The following is a 23933-nucleotide window of genomic DNA, read 5'->3' on the forward strand; positions in this document are numbered from 1 at the left end:
CAACAAAGCGGTCTCCAATTCACTGTGACTCTCAGGGAAGCTATGTCTTCGACTGCATCTCCCCTGAATGCTGACACAACATGTTATACTCTCAGAATGAATATAAGTGCAGCTGCAACCTTCGCTTTTGGTAAAAATGACTACAAGAGAGACTGGGTTTGCAGCATATTCAGAAGAAACGCTTACAGTTATTGAAGCAAAATACACAGCCTATCTCCACCACATTATGACCCCTCATTATGAACCCCTAAGACATGTGTTACCTTCAATATTGGCCAAGAGTGCGTTGCAATGAACAGCAAGGCAAGGTGCCCAATTATACTGGCTTATCTGTACGAGAAGACACAAATGTCCTTTGAGAATGGAAATCTAAGAGGTGTATGATGGAATCAAGAGTCCAATAAGTCCTTCAGCCAAGAAGACTGCCCTCAAATCTCTTAATGCATCATCAACAGACGCAAACAGATGTAACTCTGGATGTAACACTAGCTCTGTTCTGGTGAAACCACTGTTTCTGAAGCAGCACTACATGGGATTCCCAGGTTCCAGACTATCAAAGAGCTTGATATATAATCATCTATAAAATAAGCTTGAAAAGGTAAAGGCAATCACCTCCCGAGCACTAGGAAATGCTATATAAAAAACTGGAATTCCAGCCGAAGGACTAAAACAAGGAGGACAGGTTGTGCTTAAGCATCGGCACAATGTCTTGCTGGTCTCCTGGAGGGAAGGAGAGATAACAGAAGACATGAAGGATGCTATGGTAATAATGTTTTGTAAAAACAAAATTGAGCAGAGTCATTACAAATCCAGAAGTCTCTGTATTAGTGCCGTAGGCAAGACATTCACATAGGTCATCTCAAAAGACCGCAAGACAGAATGTGCATATCCAGAATAGAGTCAGCATAACTTCCATGCTTTTGAATCAACTATCAATATGGTCTTTGCACTAAGGCAGCTTCAAGAAAAGCGTCAAGAGCAAGGAAAACCTCTCTACATAGCTTTCAAAGATTTTACAGAGGCTTTTTACTTGGTCTGCAGAACTGACCTTTTCCCAATTGCTAGAGAGAATTGGCTGCCCTCTCATCCTCCTCACTATGATCTGATCCTTCTATGATGGCATGAAGACTACAGTTTAGTATGTTTATGATCAATCTGACAGGTTAGAAAACCACAGTGCTGTCAAACACTGGATGAGTTTTGGCACCCTTTGTTATATTCTTCTCCCTGCTGCCTCATCATGTTTTCTCAGCTGGCACCGAGGGTGTACATCTTCATACAAGATCAGATGGAAAACATTTCTGCAATTCACATTTAAGAGCAAAAAGCAAAGTCAAACAGCTGCTGCTAAGAGAACTTCTTTTCACTGATGACTCAGTGCTCACCACACACAATGAAAAGGCGTTCCAGCAACTTTGCGATAGCTTTGTGTTAGCTTGTGAAGAATTTGGACTAACCATCAGCCTGAGGAAGACAAAGATTATGACTCAGGGTGTGTTGACTGTACCAGAAGTTTTATTAGTGAGCATCATGCTAGAAGCTGTGCACAAGTTCTGCTATCTAGGATCAAATATATCGGATAATTTATCTTTGGATGACAATCTTAATTCTCACATCAGAAAGGCAACCACCACATTGGCACAGAGAGTACAGTTATAAAGTTTGTGGATGATAACAAGCTGAGATCAGTTGCAAATGCCAAATGCTTTGGAGGATAGGATTAAAATTCAAAATGATCTAGACAAATTGGAGAAATGGTCTGAAATAAATAGGATGAAATTCAAAAAGGACAAATGCAAAGTACTCCACTTAGGAAGGAATAATCAGTTGCACACACAGAAAATGGGAAATGATTGCCTAGGATGGAGTACTGCAGAAAGGGATCTGGGGGTCAAAGTGGATCACAAGCTAAATATGAGTCAACAGTGTAACACTCTTGCAAAAAAATGCAAACATCATTCTGGAATGTATTAGCAGGAGTGTTATAAGCGAGACACGAGAAGTAATTCTCCCACTCTACTATGTGCTGATTAGGCCTCAACTGGAGTACTGTGTCCAACTCTGGGCGTCACATTTCAGGAAAGATGTGGACAAACTGGAGAAAGCACAGAGAAGAAAAATAAAAATGATTAAAGGTCTTGAAAACATGACCTATGAGGGAAGACTGAAAAAATTGGGTTTGTTTAGTCTGAGGAAGAGAAGATTGAGAGGGGACATGATAACAGTTTTCAAGTTCACAAAAGGTTGTTACAAAGAGGAGGGAGAAAAATCGTTTTTCTTAACCACTGAGGATAGGACAAGAAGCAATGGACTTAAATTGCAGCAAAGGCGGATTCAGTTGGTTTTTAGGTAAAACTTCCTAACTGTCAGGGTAGTTAAGCATGAGAATAAATTGCCTTGGAAGGTTGTGGAAACTCTGTAATCGAGATTTTTAAGAGCACATTAGACAAACACCTGTCGGGGCGGTCTAAATAATACTTAGTTCTGCCATGAGTGCAGGGGTCTGGATTAGATGACCTCTCAAAATCCCTTCCAGTCCTATGATTCTGCCAACTGACCAAGTGTGTGTGTGATCCAGAAAACTGACATTGAACACCAAGATATTGGTTTAACCAGACATGAGTTTTGAGCATTCTGCTGTATGGTGGTGAGACTTGGACTACCAACAGCAGGCATGAGAAGAGGCTAATTACCTTCCACACCTGTTGTCTTTGCCATATTCTAAACAAGTGAGAAACCCCAGTTCCTGAAACTGAAGTATTCGAGAAAGCAAAATTTCTAAATATAATCACTATTCTCAAAAATAGACATCTCTATGGGTTTGGTCATCTGCACTGGATGGACAAAGGACACATCCAATGGATCTCCTGTATGGAGAACTTGTGGATAACTCCAATGCCAGTGAGCCAACCTAGGCTCGGATTCAAGGATGTTTGCAAAAGAGACTTCAAAACTTTCAAATTGACACTGCAAGACGGGAAGATGCAGCTAGCAACTGGATAGAATAGAGGGCTATATTGCACCACAGAGCCAGAGGCTGAAGAGAGGGTCTTGAGAGAGATGAAAGTGAAGAGAGGAAAAAGGAAAACACAGAAGGCCTCAAGTGCTAGTAGTATTCTGGCTTCATCTTTTGGCCCTGCCTTTATGCCTGCATTATTTGTGGCAATAACTGTCACTGGATAATTGGACTTTTTATAACTCATGATGCTTCAGTTCAGTAATTGAACAGCTTGACGTTTATACCATCATCTTCTGAGATGCCCTTTGTAATATTAATTTAACTCCATACACCCCAAAAGTATTTGCTATTGCTATGATGTACATATTCACTCGATATGATAAAATAATAAAAAGGGAAGTGAATGAAAAATGAAGTTATCCAATCGGTCACTGGAAATTATATAAAATTATATTTTTGCTACCACCAAAATGTAAATTATATGTAACAACAAGGTTAATTGCTAAAATAGCCATAATCCACTCCCACTTTTTGCAGACATATTTTCAAACATCACAAACTCCAAAGAAGGCAGAAGGAAAATCACTGGATACACACTGTTAACTTATTTGAGAATTCTTATGCTTAATTAAGTTGCAAGAGTCAAAAGCAGAGTGCCACAAGAACCATAAATGGCTACTTGTGATAAACTTCAGGTCATTAATATTTGCATCATGCAGTTGTTTTCTAATTATTTAATCATTATTCTCTCATCTGATATTTGTTCTGATTTCAACACAGAGAGACCCTTTCACAGGTTTTTGTTTGTTTTTTCTATATTACTCTTAAGCTTCAGACTGTTGTACTTGACACTGATTGAATGGTCCAGTCATGTTTAGAAGCACTATAAAATTCTGTTTCAGTTTCATCCTTAGTTTACTTGTCTGATGGTGTGAGTTATCTCTGAAAGTAAAAGCGCTTTGCAGCTTGCGATGAATCACAAAGAGAGAGGGATGAACTAAGGTCTGCTGCAAAGGAGGATCAGCTCCGAATTGGTTTTGTGGAATTCAGATTATGTATATTTATTTTGGCACTGGTATTGCAACCATTAAACTGCCCAAATTGCAGGAACCAGGATCCTGAATAGTGAATCAATGAATAGAACACAGGGAATGGGTTGTTTTTAAAAAAATATTTCCTAATGATCCTTGAGATAATGTGTGTGATTAACTTGGCTTTAGTATTATCTTGGCTACCCTCTCCTTACACCTAGACTCCAATGGTAAACACTATACACAATTAAATGTATCTCCACATGCAACTGATTTAGGCAGGGCATCTGTCACCTCTCACACCCAGGGCTGGGTTCTTCTCCTCTGATTTTTCACCACAAACATCAACCTCCTTCCTTCAGGAAGGGACATTTCTTACCTGTCCTGGCCTGAGGTAAAGTTGTGGCTCATCTGCAACTGATGTCAATGGTAGAAAAAAACATTAACTGGTCTAGAAATCAGACAGTGACAATATTGTCTCTCAGACAATATTCCCCCATGTGACCCTTTCCTCATAACTAATCCTTAAAACCTGGGGATCCTTAAATCCTTAAATCCTTAGAAAACAGAAATTCTTATTCTGGAGCAGGTAAAACTAAACCAACCCATTTCCTTGTAAAACTCGAATTGCCCTGTGTTTAGTCTTCTACAAAGGCCCTTCTCCATCCTTCCCTTCCTCAGTCACCACCTGAAGGGGGACTCATACAAATTCCTACTCTTGCAAGCACTGCACAAACACAACATGTCTTATTTCTGCCTATGTAGTAATTATCCTGTCTCTTGGGCTGTCTCAGAGTTCAGGCCACCAGGCAATGGGACAGTTGTGTAATCTGCCTTCCAAATTGGTCTTGCCACCCTCTCATCAGAAAGAAAGCCCTTTTCTCACGCAGTCTTTCACTTTGGATCCCAAACTCTGGAACTCAACTCAATCAGACTAACTTTTCTAATATGCACTTTCTGAGTGGGGCACTAGTTGTTGCCTATCTCTACTGAGACTTGACATTCAGGCAATATCTCAGTCTGATCAAAGCTACATGCAAGGGAGATAATGAGGCTCAGAACAACAAATCCACATAAAAAGGATTGGGTGGAAATAAGCAAACCTTGATGTGTGCTGGGTATACTGCTTTCATTGGCTTCCAATCTCACCTGTTTTAAACTGGGCCAGGAATGAAGGCCTCAAAGGAGGTGTTCCTAGCTCTGGTAGGGAGAAGCCTGCTTTTATTTTCCCATGACCAGGATGAAGCTGGAAGTTCCAGGTCATAGGACTGTGGTGAAACTGTCAGAGGAGCAGCCCTCAGGGGAAGCCTCCTTTTGCTTGCCTCACCGGGTGACAGTTTTCACCATGAAACAGTCCTCGTAGTACCCGAGATTGTCTGTATCTATTGCCCCATATCCCCTGGGAGGAAATACCATTAGGTGTGACTTTACTCAATATGAGGAGGACACAGAAGAAACAGTTCTGGGCATGCTGGGAAGAGCCTGCCTCCTCCTCTTGCCTTCAAGCACATTTCACTTGTCTTTACAATCTAGGCTGGAACACCATTCCCCAAAGCCTCACTTTTAGGCTAAGTCTACATTACAAGACAGGGGTGTGATTCCCCTGCTCGTGTACACATACTTGAGCTAGCTGTCATCGCGCTAGTGTGAGCACGAATAGCAGCGTAGCTCTAATAGCATTTGTAGCAGCAGCAGAGGCTCAGCTGAGCTGTGTGGCTTACAAAGCTGCCTGAAAACAGTACGTACTCAGCACGGCTTAGCCATTCCTTAGCGGCTGGTACTTATGCTGCCACAGCTACACTGCTCTGTATACTCACGCTAGCTTGATGAGAGTTAGCACAAGTATGTGTTCACGAGCAGGAAAATCACACCCCTAGTTTGTAGTGCAGATGCAGTGATTGTGCAGTGATGCTTTATCTTAATATACTTCTGTTTTGTTCTAGCTGAAACAAAATTAGGTTCCAAACACTATACAACATGCCCTAAAACCTGCGAACAACGTATGTAATTTTAAGAATGTGCACAATGCCATTAGAGTTAAAACGTGATACCACATATGAAACAGCTATTTTAACAGAGACTGACTAAAAGTTTCTTTATATTAAACATAGAATCATAGAATCATAGAATAATCAGGGTTGGAAGGGACCCCTGAAGGTCATCTAGTCCAACCCCCTGCTCGAAGCAGGACCAATTCCCAGTTAAATCATCCCAGCCAGGGCTTTGTCAAGCCTGACCTTAAAAACCTCTAAGGAAGGAGATTCTACCACCTCCCTAGGTAACGCATTCCAGTATTTCACCACCCTCTTAGTGAAAAAGTTTTTCCTAATATCCAATCTAAACCTCCCCCACTGCAACTTGAGACCATTACTCCTCGTTCTGTCATCTGCTACCATTGAGAACAGTCTAGAGCCATCCTCTTTGGAACCCCCTTTCAGGTAGTTGAAAGCAGCTATCAAATCCCCCCTCATTCTTCTCTTCTGCAGGCTAAACAATCCCAGCTCCCTCAGCCTCTCCTCATAAGTCATGTGTTCTAGACCCCTAATCATTTTTGTTGCCCTTCGCTGGACTCTCTCCAATTTATCCACATCCTTCTTGTAGTGTGGGGCCCAAAACTGGACACAGTACTCCAGATGAGGCCTCACCAATGTCGAATAGAGGGGAACGATCACATCCCTCGATCTGCTCGCTATGCCCCTATTTATACATCCCAAAATGCCATTGGCCTTCTTGGCAACAAGGGCACACTGCTGACTCATATCCAGCTTCTCATCCACTGTCACCCCTAGGTCCTTTTCTGCAGAACTGCTGCCTAGCCATTCGGTCCCTAGTCTGTAGCGGTGCATTGGATTCTTCCATCCTAAGTGCAGGACCCTGCACTTATCCTTATTGAACCTCATCAGATTTCTTTTGGCCCAATCCTCCAATTTGTCTAGGTCCTTCTGTATCCTATCCCTCCCCTCCAGCGTATCTACCACTCCTCCCAGTTTAGTATCATCCGCAAATTTGCTGAGAGTGCAATCCACACCATCCTCCAGATCATTTATGAAGATATTGAACAAAACCGGCCCCAGGACCGACCCTTGGGGCACTCCACTTGATACCGGCTGCCAACTAGACATGGAGCCATTGATCACTACCCGTTGAGCCCGACAATCTAGCCAGCTTTCTACCCACCTTATAGTGCATTCATCCAGCCCATACTTCTTTAACTTGCTGACAAGAATACTGTGGGAGACCGTGTCAAAACCTTTGCTAAAGTCAAGAAACAATACATCCACTGCTTTCCCTTCATCCACAGAACCAGTAATCTCATCATAAAAGGCGATTAGATTAGTCAGGCATGACCTTCCCTTGGTGAATCCATGCTGGCTGTTCCTGATCACTTTCCTCTCATGCAAGTGCTTCAGGATTGATTCTTTGAGGACCTGCTCCATGATTTTTCCAGGGACTGAGGTGAGGCTGACTGGCCTGTAGTTCCCAGGATCCTCCTTCTTCCCTTTTTTAAAGATTGGCACTACATTAGCCTTTTTCCAGTCATCCGGGACTTCCCCGGTTCGCCACGAGTTTTCAAAGATAATGGCCAATGGCTCTGCAATCACAGCCGCCAATTCCTTCAGCACTCTCGGATGCAACTCGTCCAGCCCCATGGACTTGTGCATGTCCAGCTTTTCTAAATAGTCCCTAACCACCTCTATCTCCACAGAGGGCTGGCCATCTCTTCCCCATTTTGTGATGCCCAGCGCAGCAGTCTGGGAGCTGACCTTGTTAGTGAAAACAGAGGCAAAAAAAGCATTGAGTACATTAGCTTTTTCCACATCCTCTGTCACTAGGTTGCCTCCCTCATTCAGTAAGGGGCCCACACTTTCCTTGGCTTTCTTCTTGTTGCCAACATACCTGAAAAAACCCTTCTTGTTACTCTTGACATCTCTCGCTAGCTGCAGCTCCAGGTGCGATTTGGCCCTCCTGATTTCATTCCTACATGCCCGAGCAATATTTTTATACTCTTCCCTGGTCATTTGTCCAACCTTCCACTTCTTGTAAGCTTCTTTTTTATGTTTAAGATCTGCTAGGATTTCACCATTAAGCCAAGCTGGTCGCCTGCCATATTTACTATTCTTTCGACTCATTGGGATGGTTTGTCCCTGTAACCTCAACAGGGATTCCTTGAAATACAGCCAGCTGTCCTGGACTCCTTTCCCCTTCAAGTTAGTCCCCCAGGGGATCCTGGCCATCCGTTCCCTGAGGGAGTCGAAGTCTGCTTTCCTGAAGTCCAGGGTCCGTATCCTGCTGCTTACCTTTCTTCCCTGCGTCAGGATCCTGAACTCAACCAACTCATGGTCACTGCCTCCCAGATTCCCATCCACTTTTGCTTCCCCCACTAATTCTACCCAGTTTGTGAGCAGCAGGTCAAGAAAAGCGCCCCCCCTAGTTGGCTCCTCTAGCACTTGCGCCAGGAAATTGTCCCCTACGCTTTCCAAAAACTTCCTGGATTGTCTATGCACCGCTGTATTGCTCTCCCAGCAGATATCAGGAAAATTAAAGTCACCCATGAGAATCAGGGCATGCGATCTAGTAGCTTCCGTGAGCTGCCGGAAGAAAGCCTCATCTACCTCATCCCCCTGGTCCGGTGGTCTATAGCAGACTCCCACCACTACATCACTCTTGTTGCACACACTTCTAAACTTAATCCAGAGACACTCAGGTTTTTCTACAGTTTCGTACCGGAGCTCTGAGCAGTCATACTGCTCCCTTACATACAGTGCTACTCTCCCACCTTTTCTGCCCTGCCTGTCCTTCCTGAACAGTTTATAACCATCCATGACAGTACTCCAGTCATGTGAGTTATCCCACCAAGTCTCTGTGATTCCAATCACGTCATAGTTCCTTGACATCACCAGGACCTCCAGTTCTCCCTGCTTGTTTCCAAGGCTTTGTGCATTCATATATAAGCACTTGAGACAACCTGTTGATCGCCCCTCATTCCCAGTATGAGGCAGGAGCCCTCCCCTCACAGACATTCCTGCCTGTGCTTCCTCCCGGTATCCCGCTTTCCCACTTACCTCAGGGCTTTGGTCTCCTTCCCCCGGTGAACCTAGTTTAAAGCCCTCCTCACTAGGTTAGCCAGCCTGCTGGCAAAGATGCTCTTCCCTCTCTTCGTAAGATGGAGCCCGTCTCTGCCCAGCACTCCTCCTTCATGGAGCACCATCCCATGGTCAAAGAATCCAAAGCCTTCTCTCCGACACCACCTGCGTAGCCATTCGTTGACTTCCACGATTCGACTGTCCCTACCCAGGCTTTTCCTTCCACGGGGAGGATGGACGAGAACACCACTTGCGCCTCCAACTCCTTTATCCTTCTTCCCAGAGCCACATAGTCCGCAGTGATCCGCTCAAGGTCATTCTTGGCAGTATCATTGGTGCCCACGTGGAGAAGCAGGAAGGGGTAGCGATCCGAGGGCTTGATGAGTCTCGGCAGTCTCTCCATCACATCGCGAATCTTAGCCCCCGGCAAGCAGCAGACTTCTCGGTTTTCCCGGTCAGGGCGGCAGATAGATGACTCAGTCCCCCGGAGGAGAGAGTCCCCGACCACCACCACCCGCCTTCTCCTCTTGGGAGTGGTGGTCGTGGAACCCCCAACCTCAGGACATCGCATCTCATGCCTTCCAACCAGCGGAGTCTCCTTCTGCTTTCTCGCCCCAGACATATCATCTGGTCCACTCTCCGCAATGGTACCTGCGGAGAGAACATGAAAACGGTTAGTTACCTGTGTCTGTGTTTCTGGAACCCGGACATTCCGCTTACCTCTTCTGGAGGTCACATGTTGCCAAGCTTCTTCACTGGCCTCTTGGCTCCTCTGTGCAACCTGCTCTATATCTTTAGAGCTTTGTGCCCCTAGAAGCCTATTCTGAGTTTTGTCCAGAAAATCCTCAGTTTCTCGTATGCAATGCAGGGTCGTTATCTGTTGCTCCAGACCTTCAATCTTCTCTTCCAATATGGAGACCAGCTTGCACTTTGTACAGACAAAGTCACTTCTGTCCTGTGGAAGAAAGACAAACATGGCACATCCAGTGCAGGTCACAACAGCTGAACCCCCCCCTTCCATATCACCTTCCTACTATGAGCTTCCTCAGAGCAGTTTGCAAGACGTAAGCCTCACTGGGCTCACTCCAGCCGAACTCCCAGGCAAACTCCTGCTGTGAGCTGCTCTGCTGTCCCCCGCTGCTCAGCTGGTTCGCCGCCGCTCAGCTGGTTCGCGAAGCTCTGGCTATTTTTAAACAGCCAAGCTTCCCTGACGCAAACAAACAGACACCCTAATGCCCGCCCCCTGCAGGCTAGCAGCCAATCAGACACTCACTCAGGCTCTCACACTGCCCTCCCAGCAAACACACGCTCGGATACTTCCTCAGCAAGCAAACAAACACATATCTGGTTATTTTCACTGTTCTCTTTTACTCGTGACTGGCCAACCTTAGAAAGCTTATAGGTTTCCTCTGGAAAATCCCCCTCTCCTAATTACTGCTTCTTTGAACTTTTAGAGATCGTCACCATCCTTCCTCATCCATACACCATCTTTTCCTCTCCCTCTTTCCAAACCAAATTGTTTCTCCTTTCTGTTCCCCATCTTTCCTTTTCCCAATAAGATTTCTGATCCTACTCCTCTCTTTTCTTACCTTTGATTATAAATCAGCTATTTGGCTTATCTACCCTGGACCTAGGCGTTCACATGCTATCATTACAGTACTCAGATTTCAGAGGGATGAGTGTAGTAAAGGTTCCAAGTCACTAACATTCTCTTCTTACTCTGTTGCTTCTCTTTCTCCCCCATTCTTTCCAGCATTCACCCTCTCCACTCCTTGATCCAAGGTCTATTCTGCTGCTGTCTCTATTAATATTCTATGAAATCTCTGCTGGTAACTCAACAAGTCTGGCATGATCTGCTAGGCCATCTGGAGTTTTCACATCTTGCATACTCCAGGTTTTGCCTTGGTTAAAGGAGATAAATAATGTATTGCATGATTCTGACCCTCTGGAAGCCCTAAAATACACAAGTTCTCAAGATGGCAATGAGCCCAGAAGAAGTCATCAGACCTGCTGTGACCCCCCTCCCCCGCCCCACTATGGAGAATGTGAAATACTAGAAACAAGAGAGGGGAAGGGCAAGCAGAAGGGATCCTACACAAGAATGGAATACTTATCTGAAATTATCTGAACCTTCCATAAGGTATCAGTTTGATTTGGCACAGTTCCTAGCACATTTGAAGAAGAGCTCAGCAAAGGTTATAAAAATAGGTTTTCCCATGAATGAAGATTAGATTAGACCTAATTTTCTGGTAACATTTCACTGGGAATTGGTGTGTTTAGTTTCAAAAAAACATATTTGTATGAAACAATTTTTAGTAGCAATCTATGGGCTGCACAAAGAGGCGATGAAAATTATTAGAGTGCTGCAGGTAAAGAGATTGAAAACCCTGGGACTGTCTTGTTAGAGAGGCGATGAATAAGAGGAACACAACAGATATATACAGACTGGTACAGCCGGTTCAAGAGGTATATCGGCTTCTTCATTTATCATTTTACAAAATACATAAAGAAGGGACACTTGGTGAAACTAAATGGCAATACATTTAGAAAGATAAATATAAATATATGTTAGTTATAACATATGATTGACCTGTGGAACTCATTGCAGCAAAATATCATGGAGGCTAAGAGCTCAATAGAATTAAAAGAAGGATTGAACATGTAAATGGATAATGATAATATTCATATTTATATTAGTCAAGGAAAAATGTAAGTCAGGAGTAAGACAAACACTAACTCATGGCAACTATGAAGAAATTTACCCTATGGCAATACCAGAGTTGTCCACTATTGTCTTTTTGCTGTTCCTATAAAACACTTGGTACTGATCACTGTCAGAGTCAAGGCAATGTTAAGAATGAGACACTGGTATGGCAATTGCTATATTCTTATCATATTGTAGTGAAATACCTTGTCTTTGGTTATGATGGGACAGCTATGGAAGACAGATGGGTTTTGCAGAATGTTATGAAGACAGACGCTTTGGCTCTATCCTCTCCCTTCAACAGCTTGTTTCAGCTTGGGCACCTTTGTCTGAAAACATTTTCACGTTTGCTGTCATGAAATGCAGTAAAGAGAATTTCTAGTGTCTTGGAATAATACTAACCTTACATATTAAGAATCTAACTGAGAAAGGCTACCTCAAATTATTTAAGCAAAATAAATATTAAGTAATAATAATAATATTATTAATACTAATAACAATAATAATATAATAAATATTTAAACTAAGAATCCCTCCTATCACTAATCCAAGTGGCTAGTGCATGAACCATTAAAATATATGTCCTACCAAGATATCTCAAACACAAAATAGGTCAACCTTCATTGGAATACGCAGAAGACGATACTACATACAGTGCTTACTCTTGATGCTTCAAATAAGCATGTTCCAATCTTTAGACATGCTTTTCCACTTCATTTGCGGGAGGGATAAAAGCAGAATTAAATACAAACTTTTTTCCAGATACCAAACAAATGTTGGAGAGTCGTGTTCTCTGAGCCTGTTTCTGTTCTCTCTTATACTATATTTATGATATATAGTGGTACAAAGTAAGATCATAGGTTTCCACACATAATCAGACACTCACATGTATTATACATACACAAAATTTTTATCAAGTATAACACACATAACTTGGAGGGCAGTGGAAAAAAAAACAGTTCTTCCAATTATACCACTGAAATCAGCACCAAATAAATATAAAAACTAGGACTGTCAACAGATTAAGAAAATTAATCACTAGACTAAATAAAATTAATTTGTGATTAATTACAATTTTAATCACACTGCTAAACAATAATAGAATACCAATTAAAATGTATTATAAATATTTCTAGATGTTTTTCTACATTTTCAAATATATTTATTTCAATTATAATGCAGAATATAAAGTGTAGAGTGCTCACATTATATTATTATTTTTAATTACAAATTTTTGCACCTTAAAAAAAGATAAACAATCTACACGTCAAAGCATGAAGGGGCATATGAATGTTTAGCATAACTGGCACTTAAATACCTTGTATCACAGACTACCTGTGCCATACGAACATGTGCTCTCACTTTCACTTACCGTACTATCTCCTGTAAATGTAAACAAACTTGTTTGTCTTAGTGACTGGCTGAATAAGAAGTAGGACTGAGTGGACTTGTAGGCTCTAAGGTGTTACATTGTTTTGGTTTTGAATGCCGTTATGTAAAAAAAAAATCTACATTTGTAAGTTGCACTTTTATGAGGAGAACTGAAAAAATACTATTTCTTTTATTTATCTTTTTTACAGTGTAAATATTTGTAATAAAAATAATAATATAAAGTGAGCACTCTACACTTTGTATTCTGTGCTGTAATTGAAATCAATATATTTAAAAATGTAGAAAACATCCAAAAATATTGATAGTAAATTTAAATTGATATTTTACTATTGTTTAGACATGTGATTAAAACTGATTAATCGCAGTTAATATCTTTAATCGAGTTAATTTGTTTTGAGTTAATCGCGTGAGTTAACTGTGATTAATTGACAGTCCTAATCAAAATATAAATCCAGACTCACATACTATACACATCAAAATTATCTTCACTATGGAGGCTGCACTAAAAGAGTTCATTTCATTTTTATATATTTTACTGGTCCCATAAGTGTTCCCTGTTTTCTGTGGAGAGAGTTTCACTCAGACCAATGGATTCTTTCCAAACAGATTATTTTTTAAGTGGTTATGTTTTAGGAAACATCAAAACTCTGTCTCATTTAGTAAACATTTCTGACATTCTAGATTTTGCCCCAGCTTTGCTTAAGATTTTAGGTGGGATCTGAAAGGGGAAAAAAAGAGTAATCTGAATCCTCTCTTTCAAAATGGAGTTACCTTATCACCATCTATGACATTACTTCCCACAGAGAAATAGACGGCAGCAGCCCATGTCCAAGTTTGCATAAGAATTGCACACCCACAGAAAAGCAGGAAGAGCTAAAGGGATAAGTGACAATCTCTATGAAGCATTGAAATAGATCACAGAAAATAAAAAAAAAAAATGAGAAGCAGAATTTCAGAGTGCTGTTGATTACTTCTGTGCAGTAATCCTTCGCATACCCCCATAGACTCCTTCATCATATTGGGGAGAATCCTTATGGAAAGTAAGCACTTCTTTTCCCTAATGCTCACCTCCAAAACAAATGGAAACATCACCAACTCTTGCTGCAGAGGATGTAGGAAAATAGATCACCACAAACTTCTGTCCTCAGTCCACTGAGGCACTCTGCTTCCCTCTGTCCTCTGCAGACACAATGCCTCCATCCCCAGCCACTGGTACCAGGAGCTTTGCAGACTGCAAAGGCAGCTATAGAGCTCTCCTTGTGGGGCTAACCATGACCTCCAGGGGATTTTGTGTTGTAGATATGCAGGATCTTCGAGAGAGTTGTGCAGAATAACATGAATCACAAATTCATGTCTAAATACAAAAGTCTGTCAAGTAACGCCGAAAATTAAGGTCTTCAAGACAAAGGCTATACACGTATCTGTCTCACTCTTACCATGTACTCCCCACATCTGTTTGTAGAATCTACCTGTTGTCTCTTGACTCACATTTTGATTGCAAGGTATGTGGGCCAGGAACTAACTTTTTGTAATATGTTTGTACAGTGGATTCTTCATCCTTGATTTGGTGGCTTGTAGACACTATCACAATAAAAACAAATAATACATATAAAAAAATTATCCAACTATCTCAGCTAATGAACAGCTTTATACAAATTGAAGCCTGTATACAGAAAATTCAAAACAGAAAAAAAGGATGCATTTATGTGCTGCAAATAGATCATCCATCTCTTGCTTAAAATTAAACTTGACAAAACCCTTGTAAAAATAGGGTAGGGAACAATCTTGTCTTGGTGGACTACACTTTCCATCTATAACTTCTCTGATACTATGGATTACATGCAATATTCTAGGTTTCATGTCATTAGAGCTATGTCAAAAAACAAACAAAACCCCAAACACATATTTAGATTCCTTTTAAATAGCAAATATGAATATTTCCATCTCCATTATTAAAACAAAAGTGCCTGTTCTTTAAAAAACAACAACCCTCAAACCAAACCAACCACGTGCGATGAAAGTAAGCATGGAACTGAAAAAGATAAAACTGGGGAGTTATGATTTCCTGAAAACAGAAGCTTCTAATGGATACATCTTGCAAATTTTCACTGCAGGCAAATGCTAATAACAAAATGAATAACAAGGGAAGGATAATCAAGCTAAAAGAACATAATTACAGTGCTCCAAATAGTGCAAGACAACAAGAAGCAAATTTTCAATCATAGTGTTGTAAGATAAATGCGTATTAGCCTTTTCCAGAAGCAAGCCATTTATTTGCAAATATCAGTTCCCCATGAAAGAGTAAAATCTTTTTTAATGTCTACTTGTTTCAGAAATGTGTGTGGTAATCCTATAAGATAAAAGTGTCTGGGAAAAAATAATATATGGTATAGTGCATTGTAACATGCAATATCAGAGAATCATAGAAGATTAGGGTTGGAAGAGACCTCAGGAGGTCATCTAGTCCAACCCCCCCACTCAAAGCAGGACCAACTAAATCATCCCAACCAGAGCTTTGTCAAGTTGGGCCTTAAAAACCTTTAAGGATGGAGATTCCACCACCGCCCTAGGTAACCCATTCAAGTGCTTCACCACCTTCCTAGTGAAATATTTTTTCCGAATATCCAACCTAGACCTCCCTCACTGCAACTTGAGAACATTGTTCCTTGTTCTCTCATCTGCCACCACTGAGAACAGCCTAGCTCCATCCTCTTTGGAACCCCCCTTCAGGTAGTTGAAGGCTGCTATCAAATCCCCCCTCACTCTTCTCTTCTGCAGACTAAAGAAGCCCAGTTTCCTCAGCCTCTCCTCATAAGTCATGTGCCCCAGCCCCCTAATAATTTTTGTTGCCCTCTGCTGGACTCTCTCCAATTTTTCCATATTCTTTCTGTAGTGGGGGCCCCCAAAACTGGATGCAATATTACAGATGTGGCCTCACCAGTGCTGGCAACAAGGGCACACTGTTGTCTCATATCCAGCTTCTCGTCCACTGTAATCCCCAGGTCCTTTTCTGCAGAACTGCCACTTAGCCAGTTGGTCCCCAGCCTGTAGCAGTGCATGGGATTCTTCTGTCCTAAGTGCAGGACTCTGCACTTGTCCTTGTTGAACCTTATCAGATTTCTTTTGGCCTAATCCTCCAATATATCTAGGTCACACTGAACCCTATCATTACCCTCCAGAGTATCTACCTCTCCCCCCATCTTAGTGTCATCCACGATCTTGCTGAGGATGCAATCCATCCCATCATCCAGATTAATGAAGATGTTGAACAAAACTGGCCCCGGACTGACCCCTGGGGCACTCTGCTTGATACCAGCTGCCAACTACACATTGAGCCATTGATCACTACCCATTGAGCCCGATGATCTAGCCAGCTTTCTATCCACCTTATAGTCCATTCATCCAATCCATACTTCTTTAACTTGCTGGCAAGAATACTGTAGGAGACTATATCAAAAGCATTGCTAAAGTCAAGGTATATCATGTCCACCGCTTTCCCCATATCCAGAGTTATCTCATCATAGAAAACAAGCAGGTTGGTCAGGCATGACTTGCCTTGGTGAATACATGTTGACTGTTCCTGATCACTTTCCTCTCCTCCAAGCGCTTCAAAATGGATTTCCTGAGGATCTGCTCCATGATTTTTCCAGGGACTGAGGTGAGGCTGACCAGTCTGTTTTTCCCCAAATTCTTCTTCTTACCCTTTTTAAAGATGGGCACTATATTTGACTTTTTCCAAGTTGTCCAGGACTTTCATCAATCGCCATGAGTTTTCAAATATAATGGCCAATGGCTCTGCAATCACATCATCCAACTCCCTCAGCACCTTTGGATGCATTGCAGCCGTCCCCATTGACTTGTACATGTCCAGCTTTTCTAAATAGTCTTTAACCTATTCTTTCACCACGGGGGGCTGCTCACCTCCTCCCCATACTGTGCTGCCCAGTTCAGCAGTCTGGCAGCTGACCTTGTCTGTGAAGACCGAGGCAAAAAAGCATTGAGTACTTCAGCTTTTTCCACATCATCTGTCACTAGGTTGCCTCCCCCATTCAGTAAGGGTCCCAAACTTTCCCCAACCTTCTTGTTGCCAACATACCTGTAGAAATCCTTCTCTTTACCCTTAAAATCCCTTGCTAGCTGCAATTCCAGTTGTTCTTTGGCCTTCCTAATTAAACCCCTGCATGCTCGAGCAATATTTTTATCCTCCTCCCTAGTCATCTGTCCAAGTTTCCACTTCTTGTAAGCTTCCTTTTTGTGTTTAAGCTCACCTAAGATTTCTCTGTGAAGCCAAGCTGGTCGCCTGCCATATTTGCTATTCTTTCTTCACATTGGGATGGTTTGTTCCTGCACCCTCAACAAAGCTTCTTTAAAATACAACCAGCTCTCCTGGAGTCTTCCCTCCCCCCCCCCCACTCATATTAGCCTCCCACGGGATCCTGGCCATCAGTTCTCTGAGGGAGTCAAAGTCTGCTTTTCTGAATTCCAGAGTCCATATTCTGCTGCTCTCCTTTCTTCCTTTTGTCAGGACCCTGAACTCGAGCTTCTCATAGTCACTGCTGCCCAGGTTGCCACCCACTTCTACTTCCCCTACCAATTCTTCATTTGTACTAAGTGCAAGGTGGTGTCCATATTGGAAGAGAAGGCTAAAGGACTAGAGACCCATGTATCAACCCTGCATTGTATCAGAGAAAATGAAGAGTTTCTGGATAGAAGTCAGCATTTGGTATTGCAGGCACAGCATGCTGAAGAATCAGAGAGGGCAGTTCAGAATGGGGAAAAAAATTGGCAGCATGTGACCTCCAGAAGAAGAAAGAGGAGAACCCATGTACTCCCAATGCAGATAGAAGTAAGGAACCATTTTCAGGCTCTCTGCACAGGTACTATGGTGAAGAATGGTTTGGAAGAGTCATCTGAGGGAAGGGATCAGAAGGAGACCCCATCGACCGGAAGGCCTGGGATGCATTGTCCTAGGGATGGGGATTCCATGATCACCACTCCCAAAAGGAGGAGATGGGTGGTGGTGGTCAGGGACTTCCTCCTGAAGGGAACAGAGTCATCCATCTGCCACCCAGAAACTTGAGAAGTGTGCTGCTAGAACTTTAAACATACTTCCATTGATCTTTCTTTGCATTGTTTTTCACTGCTTGTCTGCTTTCTCATACTCCTCCTTTTCTTTTTCCAATATTTTGTTGATCTTAGATTCAAGAATTTTACTTCAGTACCTTTTTCTTTCCTTAGTGAGACATCACGTCTCTTGGCTTACCCAGTTCTTGCTGTATCTTTGCTGATATCCAACTGTCACTGCAGCATCCTGAAACATCTTGTCTCTGAGCACTGCTTCAGGTCCAGTCTGCATTTCATCATCCTCTGGCTCTGGCAGTGCCTCAAGTCTGTTCCTCAGCTCTAGTTGGAATTTCTTACAGCACTGTTTTGTTTTCAATTTTGTTCTGTTGATTTTCTGTACCATTTTCTGTTTAAAACTGAACAAATATCTATTTTAACTTCAGTTTAGCAAGATAAAGATTGTGATCACTGCTAATATATATGGCCGTGCGTCTTGGACAGAAGACCTGAATCTTGAGCTCATCCAGATATGGCATCTGGCAAATTCCACATTTCTTTGTGAGGAAACTAGGTCAGACACCAAGCACAATTCAATGAATCTTTCATTATTTTGGTTTAGGACCAACACAGGGTTACCCGTTGCTCTTTTCATTCCTTTGTTGTCACATCCTACTTCAGCATTAAAGTCACCAGTCACCAGGAGTAAGTCATGTTTTGGTATTCTGTCAGACACATTCTGGAGGCAATTATAGAACTAATCTTTATTCTCATTGCTGTGTTCCTGGGACAGAGAATAGCACTGCATGATTGACATCATTAGGATTCTGGTTTGGAGTCTGACCGGGGTGAAAGTAAGTTAGAGGACTTACCGGTACGCCGGAGTCCTGAGCAGGGGGTGTGGCCTCAACCGGAAGAGGCGTGGCCTTAAATCTCTGGGCCTTTAAATCTTGATTTAAAGGGCCAGGGCTCCAGCTGTGGTAGTGGCGGCTGGGAGCCCGAGGCCCTTTAAATCACCCCCGAGCTACCAGCTGCAGAGGCGGCTAGGAGCCCCAGGGCTCGGAGACGATTTAAAGGGCCCAGGGCTCCAACTGCCGCTACCGCAGCGGAGCCCCTGGTCCTTTAAATCACTGAGGAGCCCTGGGGGCTCCCAGCTGCCACCACTACCCTGGGGCTCTGGGCTCTGGCAGAGCTTTAAAGAGCGTCGGGCTCCGCTGTGGTAGCAGCTGCCGGAGCCCAGAGCCCTTTAAATCCCTGCCTGAGCCCTGCTGCCCAAACCCTGGGGTAGGGGTGGCCAGACTCCATCGGGGATTTAAAGGGCCCCGGGGCTCCAGCTGCCGCTACCGCCCCGGCCCTTTAAATGCCCGCTGGAGCCCCACCGCTGCTACCCCAGGGCTTTGGCAGCAGGGATTTAAAGGGCTGGGGCAGTAGCAGTGGCTGGAGCTCCGGGGCTCTTTAAATCCCTGCCAGAGCCCCCCCATCCCTACCCCAGGGCTCAGGCAGCAGGGCTCAGGCGGGGATTTAAAGGGTTTGGGGCTCCAGCCGCCGCTACTGCCCCGGCCCTTTAAACCCCCCCCGGAGCCCTGCCACCACTACTCCAGGCCTTGGGCAGCAGGGCGCAGGCAGGGATTTAAAGGGCCCCAGGAGGGTAGCGGGGGCTGGAGCTCCAGGGCCTTTTAAATCTCTGCCAGAACCCTGACACCGCTACCCTGGGGCTTGGGCAGCAGGGCTCAGGCTGGGATTTAAAGGGCCCTGGGGTAGTAGCAGCAGCTGGAGCTCCGGGGCCCTTTAAATCCCCACCAGAGCCCCATCGTCGCTACCCCGGGGCTTGGGCAGCAGGGCTCAGGCCGGGATTTAAAGGGCCCCGGTAGGGGTAGCAGTGGCTGGAGCTCCGGGACCCTTTAAATCCCCGCCACAGCTCCGCCACTACCCCAGGGCTTTAAATTACCCTCTTGGAAAGCCGGTCCTAGTACGGCGCACTGGCTCTTACCGGTACGCCGTACTGGGGCGTACCAGCTTACTTTCACCTCTGAGTCTGACATATATGATAGGTTCCCAATTGATAACTGATTTTATTTACACAGAATTTGTCATAATGAGGGCAACTCCTTCTGAATATTTGTTGTCACCAGGACCTGAACACATTATATGTTTCTTCTCTAGCTTGAAGCCCTTCTTATTCCTATCTATCAATCTGCTCTCACTGATGCCCAGTTTTCAAGTCAATAGTTATGATCCGCCAGATCTTTGATGTTTGAAACATTGATCTGTGTGACATTCTGTTCAGGACACCCAAAACTATAAGCTACTGTGTTTCCCCTCTGCCTCAGCAAGAGTGAGCTTTGCTGAAGATTAGACTGTGTCATATCCCTGCCACACCAGTCTGTCTGCTTCACCAGTAAAGTCCTTGAGACTCTGCCAGTATAAGTGCTGTCTGGCAGGTAACAATCAGTGAACCCGAGTTCCAGAGATGTCTCCTGGCAGTGTCTAGTCCCTCTCCCTGGGCATTCACATAAATTAAGCTTGCTGCCTCCAAAGAGACAGAGCACAAACCAGCCTGCCTGAGGACTCACACTTCATGTCAATATAACAGCACTGAAATTGTTTACAGTAAAACTAAGAATAAGTTTATTAACAAAGGACAGAGACTTAAGTGACACCAAGCTAGAGAAAAAGATATACCTATGGTTAAAAAACAAAACAAAACATGCTTTCTAGTGACCAAAACTTAATTTTAACATGTTACAATCTTTGCCTAAGCTGTTTTCTCACTTACATCAAATTAATAGCATCTCTAATCCTCAAGGTAAACTTTCACTTGTACTTGCATTGTCCTCTGCCTATAATCCAGCCAGGTAGACAGGTAATTCCACATTTCTTTGTCTAGAGCAGGCTTGAGCCATTCACTGCCTCCAAACCATCTTTGAAGAACATACTTCCAGAACGCATATATAATGCTTTATACACAACCACTGATTTTCAGGACCAGCATGTCACTTGTTTAAATGATACCTTATAGGACACCTTTTTGATACATATTATGACAAACAGTGTGTTGGGGGTAGTGAGTATGTCAGGCCTGATATGAGTTATAGTAAAGTGGACCCTCTGCCAGCTGACATTGAGGGGTTTTTAGGGTCACAATCTCCTATTTCAATAACCAACTTTAAAATGTTTTTTTCTTGCCAGCATCAAACTTTTTGGGGTCTGTCTTACAGAGACTGCTTTTCACCAGGAACTCTCCCCATTTTTTCTGGGTTTGCAACCATCAGCCACACCAAGGTGCAGCAGGTGGGGTTCAGTGGAGTTATGTCAGCAGAAAATCTGTCCCTAGTTCCACACTTTGGCTGAAATGCGTCTGTGGTGTGAAGGATCCACACATGTTCTATGCCCTGCTTAAATCTCACTAGAGTCTTATTTGGGGGATTTAGAGTAACAGCCATGTTAGTCTGTATTCGCAAAAAGAAAAGGAGTACTTGTGGCACCTTAGAGACTAACCAGTTTATTTGAGCATAAGCTTTCGTGAGCTACAGCTCACTTCATCAAATAAATTGGTTAGTCTCTAAGGTGCCACAAGTACTCCTTTTCTTTATTTGGGAGAGTTAAGTAGGATCCAGGCAATGCTGACCTTCAATACAGGGGTGAATTTTACCCAGTAACAGCAGTAGCATCTTTCAAAAGATGCTTTCAGATCATGTTCAGAATTTGGATAATCTTTAGCCAATTTAAAGCATTTCAGGCATACCTGTACGCATTTCAGACAGTTCAGCAGCCTTCTGCCTTTACCTTTTCTTCATCAAGTGGTCTACATCAATGCTTTAACATGGCAGTATTTTCAGCATTTAATGGTATGCTCTCCTATAGTATTAGCTTCTGTGACCCTTGCTATATCTGTGAGTTTAAGAACTTCTAACTTGTGAATTTTCATTTTCTGAATTGAGTGTACTATTGCTATGTCTTACTCCGTTCATTTCAGTGGAAATCCTGAGAAGTTTAGGCAGTTTTAAAGTTTCCTGGCAGAAATGTCCACTCCAGCCCAACTTTACCACCAATTTGTTGCTCTACAGAGAGAATTAGAAATGCTGGCTCATTTTCTCTCACAGTATTAATTTCTGCTTGACCTACAATGAGCAAATGTCTTTTTGGACATATTGCAATTAAAGAAATGGACAAGTGATTGTCATTAGTTTTAATACATTTAACATGTATTTTGTTAATCAAAGTAACTCATGTCCTTCTCTGCATAATTATGTTCTATCATTTAATAAAAATATTCAATTCATGCCAGAGCACAGCTAATCACTTTTCAACGTGGCACAAAAAAGCATCAAAACAGCCTGATTCCAAACTGTAAAGCATGCACCAAATTTTATGTATGGGAAAAGAACCTGATCAGACACATCTAGTTACCAAAATATTCATTCTATTATACCGGGTGTTTCCCCGTAAAGTATTTTGTGCTACTTACTAGACCACTAAAAATAATGTTATATTTTACTATATGTGCCCATATTAAGCCTCATTATTTTTCTGCTTTACCTTACTTAATAGTAGAAGTTCTCATCTACTGAAATTTCAGTTGACTTGAGTGCTTGGAATATCCAAGCCCACTCCTAACTGGTACCCATCTGTAAATCAAAACAGCGTGGATTGGATGCATTCCCTAATTACTAGTACTCTATCATGAATTACTCTTTAAATTACTACCTGATAGCGACAGTCTAGAATCATTATTTTTTTCTTATCACTCAACCTCAGGACAGCCAAGAATCAAGAATTTGCCATCCATGACATGCGCTCCATGCACAGATCCACAGTGACACACACCTGTCTACATCTGTCTTTCAAAGTGTCTACACCCTCTCTGGAGGTTTTGTGTTTGTATTTATGAGTGAATTTGCAATTAGTTGCCAGATGTAATGGGAGCAACAAGGGAGAAGATACCTAATTATTCAAATTACTTCACAGGAGGATATAATGTTATGTCCACAGGCACTTACTCTAATAATAATGCTCCTCCGTAAATGGGTCAGTGTTTGAGTCAGAGCCAACTGTCTCCACTTCTCTCCTTTCCTTCTCAAGTTATTCTTGTAAGAAGCTTACAAGAAATGGAAGATTGGACAAATGACCAGGGAAGAGTATAAAAATATTACTCGGGCATGCAGGAGTGAAATCCGGAAGGCCAAATCACACCTGTAGTTGCAGCTAGCAAGAGATGTTAAGAGTAACAAGAAGGGTTTCTTCAGGTATGTTAGCAACAAGAAGAAAGTCAAGGAAAGTGTGGGCCCCTTACTCAATGAGGGAGGCAACCTAGTGACAGAGGATGTGGAAAAAGCTAATGTACTCAATGATTTTTTTGCCTCTGTCTTCACAAACAAGGTCAGCTCCCAGGCTACTGCACTGGGCAGCACAGCATGGGGAGGAGGTGAGCAGCCCTCTGAGAAGACAGAAGTGGTTCGGGACTATTTAGAAAAGCTGGATGAGCACAAGTCCACGGGGCTGGATGCACTGCATCTGAGAGTGCTAAAGGAGTTGGTGGATGTGATTGCAGAGCCATTGGCCTTTATCTTTGAAAACTCATAGTGATTGGGGGAGGTCCTGGATGACTGGAAAAAGGCTAATGTAGTGCCCATCTTTAAAAAAGGAAAGAAGGAGGATCCGGGGAACTACAGGCCAGTCAGCCTCACCTCAGTCCCTGGAAA

The sequence above is a fragment of the Eretmochelys imbricata genome, chromosome 1 (genome assembly GCF_965152235.1).
Source record: "Eretmochelys imbricata isolate rEreImb1 chromosome 1, rEreImb1.hap1, whole genome shotgun sequence".
Lineage (NCBI taxonomy): Eukaryota > Metazoa > Chordata > Testudines > Cheloniidae > Eretmochelys > Eretmochelys imbricata.